Source organism: Eptatretus burgeri, chromosome 5, assembly GCF_056783735.1.
Source record: "Eptatretus burgeri isolate ZD-2024b chromosome 5, Ebu_testis_v1, whole genome shotgun sequence".
NCBI classification, from domain to species: Eukaryota; Metazoa; Chordata; class Myxini; order Myxiniformes; family Myxinidae; genus Eptatretus; species Eptatretus burgeri.
The window spans coordinates 35,161,881-35,170,229 of NC_140965.1; positions in this window are offsets into that span (position 1 = coordinate 35,161,881).

Below are 8,349 nucleotides of genomic sequence, written 5' to 3' on the forward strand. Positions count from 1 at the left end.
GCATTCATTTGTCACCCTCTTCTCTCACATTTAGAATTTTTCCCGAATCTGTCGTCAATTGGGCCGATGGTCAAGCCTGGCTCACCCCACTCTTTCGCCATCCCCCTTAAATTAAATAGCAGCTTAAAGAGCTCATTTACAAGTCCAGGACCCACTGCCGACGGAACAGCCGTGGAATTCAAACCCACGCTCTTCGAGTGACAAACCAAGTTTTGAACACCCTCCCTGTTGGCGTTCACAGCAATTGAGAAAAAAAAATTAATGATTTACTTTGATTACTTAAAGGATCAAAATATGTAATTAAAACTCACAACTTGAAACAGTCAGAGAAAGTTATGTTTAACCACCTCAACCGTATCTAATACGCCTTAAATGATGGCTAAAAAGACATGATTCAAACCTGCAACGTTTACATGCCCCTGTGTTCAACCCACATCTCCAACCCCATTGCTCTTCAAGTTAAACAAGCTCGAATGAGCTAAGATCCTTGTCCTCTTAATGATGACTTCATAAAAACGAATATGATGTCATTGTGATGTATCAAGTTTGCGATAAATTATCTGTGCTAATGCCCGGCTTGATTCCCGCAAACAAAATTCAAACGGCTTGCCTAGTTCCGGAGATAATGGTCTGGGCGATTTCCATTAGCGGAGATATTATGACGTCAACTTTTTTTCTAGGAAGAATTTCCAAAATCGGAGATGGTTACTGCCTGTGCCGTGGGCTTTCTGCATATGCATGGCAAGTTTCACGAAGATCCGATGAAAACTCTGGGTTGTGAAACAAAAAATAGGAATGACGTCATAAAAATTGATATGACGCCATAGTGATGTATCATATGTGCGGTAATTCATCTCTGCTGTTCGATTCCCGCAAACAGAATTCAAAAAGCTTGCCTAGTTTCGGAGATAATTTTTTTCGGCGATTTCCATTAGCGGAGATGTTTTGACGTCATAACTTTTTTTCTAGGAGAAATTTTCAAAATCTGAGATGGTTACTGTCTGCGCAGGGTATATATATATATATATATATATATATATATATATATATATATATATATATATATATATATATATATATATATATATATATATATATATATCTGCCAAGTTTCAGGAAGTTTCGATGAAAACTGTAGGCTGTGAAACAAAAAAGTCCACAAGAACAACAATGTGAGTAAGAATTCGAGGTCCTCCACGAGGATCTAATAATTTTCTCAATCAAGGGTTTTAGAATTTTCAATGATGGGTGAAAGGTCAGGATTCTAACCTGCAGCCCTACAATCACACAAATAAGTGTTCAACCACTCACCCAACCCGGTAGTTATTGAAGTCTGAATAATTTTCTTAATCAAGTAAACTATTTTATAATCCTGAAATAATAGGGAAACTTATGGAATTCAAATCTGCAATCCTCAATTCAACTACACACTTATTAACCCATGAAACCAAACGACTCTCATACTCAAACTAACCATTTATCACTGAAACTATGATTATTAATAATCTTCAAGTGAAACAGGAAAGAAGGAATTTGAACTCAAAGCATGAGCAGCATCTCCTCATTTGGGCTGTGACCATTTGTGGCAAACGTCCATGATTGTACCAGTTGTGATGTTGTGGGGTACAGGATGGGATTACAACTTAGAGGGTAAAACATTCACCTGCAGTGTTCTCAGTTGTGTTGTGAAGGAGCTCGTCACTCCCAGGAAAACTCGAATGGTCAATCACCTCGACGCAGATGTTTTCAAGCTGAGAGATAAATATTACATCTCTTCTTGTCCTTACAATTAGTCCTTTATCTCGTATTACCTCCATCAACAAGGGTTATGTTTTCACCCCTGTTTGTTTGTCTGTCTGTGAGCAGGATATCTCAAAAAGTTATGGACGGATTTGGCCGAAACTTGGTACACAGGTTGGGTGTGTGGCAACGACAAATTGATTACATTTTGGTGAAGATCTGGATCTGAGAATTTTAAAAGTGATTCTTGCACATTGAGAGGGCCAAATTGATATGTATAGCAGGATATTTCAAAACATTGTGGATGGAAACTTGGTGGATGAGTTGGGAAGGTGAAAAGAGCAAGCTCATTAGATTTTGGTTCAAGTCTGGATGCAGATCTGGCCTATCAGTGGGATACAAAATGTAAACTGTTCAGCTTGATGGATGTGTGTGCTCTGCGGAGTGCTGTTCTCGACCGAGAATGTAGTTTTCTTTCTATTTCCTTTGTCTCCCTCTCTCCCTCTCTCCCTCTCTCCCTCGGCACTGAGGGGCAGGGGGGGGGACATCTTGCTCCCTACAAAACTTTTATGGGGCACTTCCTCCACCACCCCCCACTTCTCGCACCCTTGACCACAGACCTCTTCCAATGGCCACAAGGAAGGGAGGCAGCATATATTAGCAAAGACATGTTTATTTTCGTTATCTTTCAGTGAGCGAATGAGGAAGTAGGAGGAGAATAGTGGGATGAGAAACCAGGCACTCGTGGAGAGGAAAAATGAGGCACATGACACCCAAGGGAAAGGGAACAGTTCACAATCTGAAGGAAGCGGAGGAGGCTGCAGGGGTCACTGGGTGAAAGAAACACATATGCATCGATGTTGCAGCACCACACCAGTACCACACCATACTCCAGCAACAGAATACATTATGCTCAAGCACCTCTCCATGCCACATTCCATCCTCCCTCTTTTCTTTACATCCTTTTAAAATTTACCTCTCACCATTTACAGACATAATATGTGAATCGCTTAAAGACATCTGATGTTTAAGTAGACATGAGGAAGAAACTTTGTCAAAGTCTTCATAGCAAGTGATCGGGAAGTTGAAAGCAAATGTGTCTCGTTTAAATCATCTCAACGTGCAACCAATTGTAAACAATTTAATCTGAATGTGCAAATTGAAAACTTTCAGGCACAGGCCTGGTAGCGGCTTCACAATTCGGGTGGCTGGCTTAAAATCTTCGGGTTCTAAGTTTGAGCACCTGTCGTGCCATAAAATAACACAAACTGGGTTGACTCAGCGTGTTCATCCTAAAGAGGTCGGTAAAATGAGTAGGAGGGTGCACAGCCTTGCTTAAAGCTTACATTATGACCAAAACATTATGACCACCTGCCTAATATGCTGTTCCTCCATGTGCCGCCAAAACAGCGCCGACCCGCCGATGCATGAACTGCACAAGACCCCTGAAGGTGTTCTGTGGTATCTGGCACCTTTCTATTTCCTTTATCTCTCTCTTACATGCCCCTGTGCATTATCAACCAAAACATTATCAACCAAAACATTAGCAACAAATTAGAGAATTTCGAGGCCAGGGCAACACTGTGAACACTTCATCATGTTCCTAAAACCATTCCCGAACAATGTGTGCAGTGTGGCAGGGCGCATTATCCTGCTGAAAGAGGCCACTGCCATCAGGAAATACCATTGCCATGAAGGGGTGTACCTGGTCTGCAACAATGTTTAGGGAGGTGACACGTGTCAAATTGATGTCCACATGAATGGCCGGACCCAGGGTTTCCCAGCAGAACATTGCCCTGAGCATCACACTCCCTCCAACCGGATAGTCGGCTTCCCACAGTGCATCGTGGTGCCATCACTTCCCCAGGTAAACGGCGCACACGTGCACGGCCATTCACATGATCTAAAAGAAAAGGGAACTCATTGGACCAGGCAACCTTCTTCCACTGCTCCAAGGTGCAGTTCCGATGCTCGCGTGCCCATTGTAGATGCTTTCGACGGTGGACAGTGGTCATCATGGGCACTCTCTGACCGGTCTGCGTCAACACAGCCCCACACGCAGCAGGGTGCGATGCACTGTGGATTGTGACACATTCCTCCTGTGACCACCATTAAAATTTTCTGTGACTTGTGCCACAGTAGACCTTCTGCCGGTTCGGACCAGACAGGATAGCCTTCGTTGCCCTCGCGCTTCAATGAGCCTTGGGTGCCCAACGCCCTGTCACCGGTTTGTGGTTTATCCCTCCTCGGACCACTGTCGGAAGGTACTCACCACTGCTGACTGGGAGCACCCCACAAGCCTTGCCGTTTCAGAGATGCTCTGACCCAGTCATCTGGCCATAACAATTGAGCCCTTGTCAAAGTCGCTCAGGTCTTTACTTCTGCATCCAACTCATCAACTTCAAGAACTGACTGTTCACTTGCTGCCTATTATATCCCACCCCTTGAGAGGTGCCATTGCAACAAGATAATCAATGTTATTCACTTCACCTGTCAGTGGTCATAATGTTTTGGCTCATCAGTGTATATGGTGTATGCTTAGTTCTAAGAATCACTAATTTCTTAAAATTTCTGATTTGACTCCAAATTTCGACCCTTGTTTAATCCACGATATCCGATCCTCAAATCTGAAATCATATTTCGATTATATACTTTAATTAGTCCCTGAGAACATATCGTGTTTCCAAGGCAAGGCATTTTTTGTGGACCAAATTAAAATTGTGGCTTACACCCCTATGAGGTGAAATTGGGCTGACCAAGGATAAGTCTCGTGAAAGTAAGCAGTTGATTATCTTCAAAAGGGGTGTTTAAATTGAGCCAAACAGTTTTTCATTCATGCACTCCCTTGGAGTTCCCTTACCATGCTGCAAAGTTTGGGGCTGATAGGTTTCATGGTTTTGGAGTTATGGAGGTGTTTCCTTTACCAATACCACATAAGAATATTTCATTACTCTGCGAGATGACCAAAGGTCAAAATTGTCGTTTGTTGCTGCTGGGGAATTGGTCTGCAGTTTGAACTGTCTTTTTCAATTTTGGTTGCTACTACAACTACTACTACTCAAGTCGTGGCATCAATTATTAGCATCTTCTTGTGGGGTCGGCTGTGGAAAGTTTTTGGCCCAAGCCTTTTGTTTTCACCCATGTCTGTTTGTCTGTGAGCAGGACATCTCAGAACGTTATGGACAGATTTTTGACAAAATTTGGTGGACATGTTGGGTGTGTCACACGGACAATTTGATTAGATTTTGGTGAAGATACGGATCTGAATTTTTTTGAGCGATTCTTCACCATTGAGAGATTGGGCCAAAAAGGAAATATCGTAGGATATCTCAAAAAGGTATAGATGGATTCGGACTAAACTTGGTCAACATGTTGGGTTGTACGGCAAGTACAAATACATTTTGGTGAAGACCCAGATCCGGATCTGGATACGAGAATTTTCTAATTGTTTAAGTGATTCTTTACCATTGAGAGATTGGGCGAAAATAGCATGATACTTCAAAAAAAAGTTGTGGACAGATTATGACAAAACTTGGTGGATGAGTTGGGCAGGTGACAAGAACAAGAGGCAATTAGATTTTGGTTGAGGATGCAGATCTGCTCGGTAAGCTGTTTAACCTGAGGTATGTTCTCTACCTGAGTGCCAATCAAGTTTTAAAAGAGTTCAACCCACAAAATATTTGAGTATGACATCATGAAATCAGACAATGTTCAGAACGACAACACTCCAGCAAGACCTGTTCAACTGACTGAGCACATGAAGATATCTCAAAAGTGTATCGTATTAAACCATGAACGGACATTTCACATCCACATTACACCTGTTCGGAACTGAATAAGCACCATGAACAAAGTGCTCCAGCTTGGAACATTGAATAACATGATCCAGTCAACACAGTGTGTACAAACATGAACACATGCTCTGTATAACGAACATGCGACACACACACACACGATGTGTACATTTTATACAAGATTTCATGTTCAGCCTCGTCGGATTTATTTTCCCCACAGTAAAGTTGCTTGCCAATAGGTTGTTTTGTTTTTTCTTCTCCTTTCATTATTTTGTATTATATACAAAGGGTTCATTGCTTCGTGTAAGAAAGTCAGAGGAGAAGGAACACCTCTGCTCTGCAGAAACACGTGCCCAGCTCACCAAAAGGGGAATTGCAAGTTGCGGCTTGCAGTGAGTGGCAGGGGACGTGCTTGTGACGAATGCGAAGGTGACGTGGGTACACCGGGAGCGTGCGTGCTGCGGCACCATCAGACCTCGTGTTGGTTCCAAAACTCGTGCATGCATCGCTCGGACACACCTCGTTTTCCCATCGATTTGTTATCTTCATCTGCAGCGCAAGCTGTGATCGACGACTGGAAAATAAATTACGCATCTATTTTAAACTATTACAGCACATTCCATGACGAGTACTGGGGGGGGGGAATCCCAAAAAGTCGGCCCTCAAAGTGTCATTTAATTTGAATAACTTTCCAATTACAGACTCCAACCCAATCGTAACTTGATGGTACAACAGCAGTTTGAATTTCTCTTCATTAAACAGCACATTTTGTCGGCGAGACGAGGCGGAGGGAGTGTGCAGTTCGGAATTTGTATCGATTTTGGAAGAACTCGAATTACACTGTGTACAGTAAGTGACATCACATTACCTGCCTGGGAGGAATCCGTCACCCTTCAGGTGTGCTCCCTGTCACGGGAATCCCTGAACCTGAAGGATGCTATCGTCAAATATTAGCCGTCATTCTTGGATGACAACTTGTCACACTCGCTTCCAATGAAGCTGTCTGGCCTCGGTTCGAATCCCGACTCAGCGATCAACTGTCATCCCAGTGTTTCACAGGTAGGGTGATTGATTCATCAATTTGTGTGCCGTCCCTCTGATGGACGCTAAACTAGGCGTGTCACGTCTGCCAGAATTAGTTGGTGGACATTAAAGACCCCACGGTGTCCTTCACGAAGAGTAGGCGAGCTATTGCTGAAACTCTGAACAAATTGCAAATGATTGCCCGAACTACTTGATTGACCGTAAGGCCTGGCCAGCCGGTTCGTGAAAGATTTGGGCCGAAGACTTCCCTCCCTCCCACTCCAGCCAACCTCACAAATAGGAATAATTGTGGCTGTGAAAGAAATAAGTAGTTTGATGACAATGTATAGGCCAGAGCAGGAGTTTCGAACTCGGAGCATGGACACGCGGGTACTGCCTTAAAGCAAAGGCCGACTTCTTTTCAAACGTATCCTGGGATCTTCAACGTTCACAAGCACATGCTAGCAGACGGGACAGCAGGCTTTATCCCCCCTCCGAAGGATGGCGCACTCACCATTGGAGTGCCCACATTGAGTGAAAGGTGTGTGTGTGTGTGTGTGTGTGTGTGTGTGTGTGTGTGTGTGTGTGTGTGTGTGTGTGTGTGTGTGTGTGTGTGTGTGTGTGTGCGCGGAAATGGAGGGAAGGGACGGTGAGCGGGCTGGACGATGGGTGCGGTCCAACGAAGATCCCGACACAGGAGTGTCCACAAAATGTTGTCCTCGCATATGATATTGATAACAAGTGGAATGTAACTATCGCCAAGTCATAATTATTCTTTGAGCTCTTCACCTTTCCCAGCACTCGCAAAAACACGCTCACATGCTGACTACTCTTTCCCGCCAGAATTTCCCGCTCATTATTGCGACTGAATCAACATCCATTCTTTGTTGACGTAATGCAAAGCATGCTGAGCAACCCTCAAAACGTCATAATTCTGCATATTTTTAGATGTTGTTTAAAGATCTCAAATCCGATGGTCGATTTTATGATTACTGTGTCCTTGAGAGTCCAGGGAATGCATGAGTAAATTTTTGCAATACATGGTACAGATTGACTCATTTACCCATCATTGTTTGGTCCAAAGAGGCTCTTGCATCTTGGAACTTCATAACAAGGACCTTGCAATCCATGAAGGTTTATCAGAATGCCTTTTACCAATGGACTCTGAAAATGGCAGGTCTTCCCTGTGAATTAAATAAATTTCCCATTGACTCATTCCATTGTGATTTTAATAACAGTGTCCTATGATGAACTCCAACATTAACGTCATCGATATAAATAACTATCACATTTGAACCGTGGTCTTAAACTGGACACAGAATAAAAGTGTCTTAAGTACCTCCCTACCCCACTTTTCCGGAGAGAGGGCCCCCCCCCAATCGAAACGAACAAGTGTGTGTGTGTGTGTGTGTGTGTGTGTGTGTGTGTGTGTGTGTGTGTGTGTGTGTGTGTGTGTGTGTGTGTGTGTGTGTGTGTGTGTGTGTGTGTGTCCTCCATAACTCCAAAACAGTAGAACCAAGCAGCCTGAAACTTTTCATGCAAACAAAGAAGACTCCAAGGAAGTGCGAGAGTGAAAATTGGATGTTTGGGTTAATGAAAACACCCCTTTTGAAGATAATTAACGGCCTTATTTTAGTATATCCTTCATCAGGTGATCCTTGGCCACCTCGCTCTCTGGGGTCTTAAGGCATATCCTGGGTTATCTAACTGGGGTCTGAAGCCGCAATGTTTTTTTGGCCTGTGCAACCTTGCCCCGACTTGGAACAGGCCGCAACGATTTCTTAACGATAAA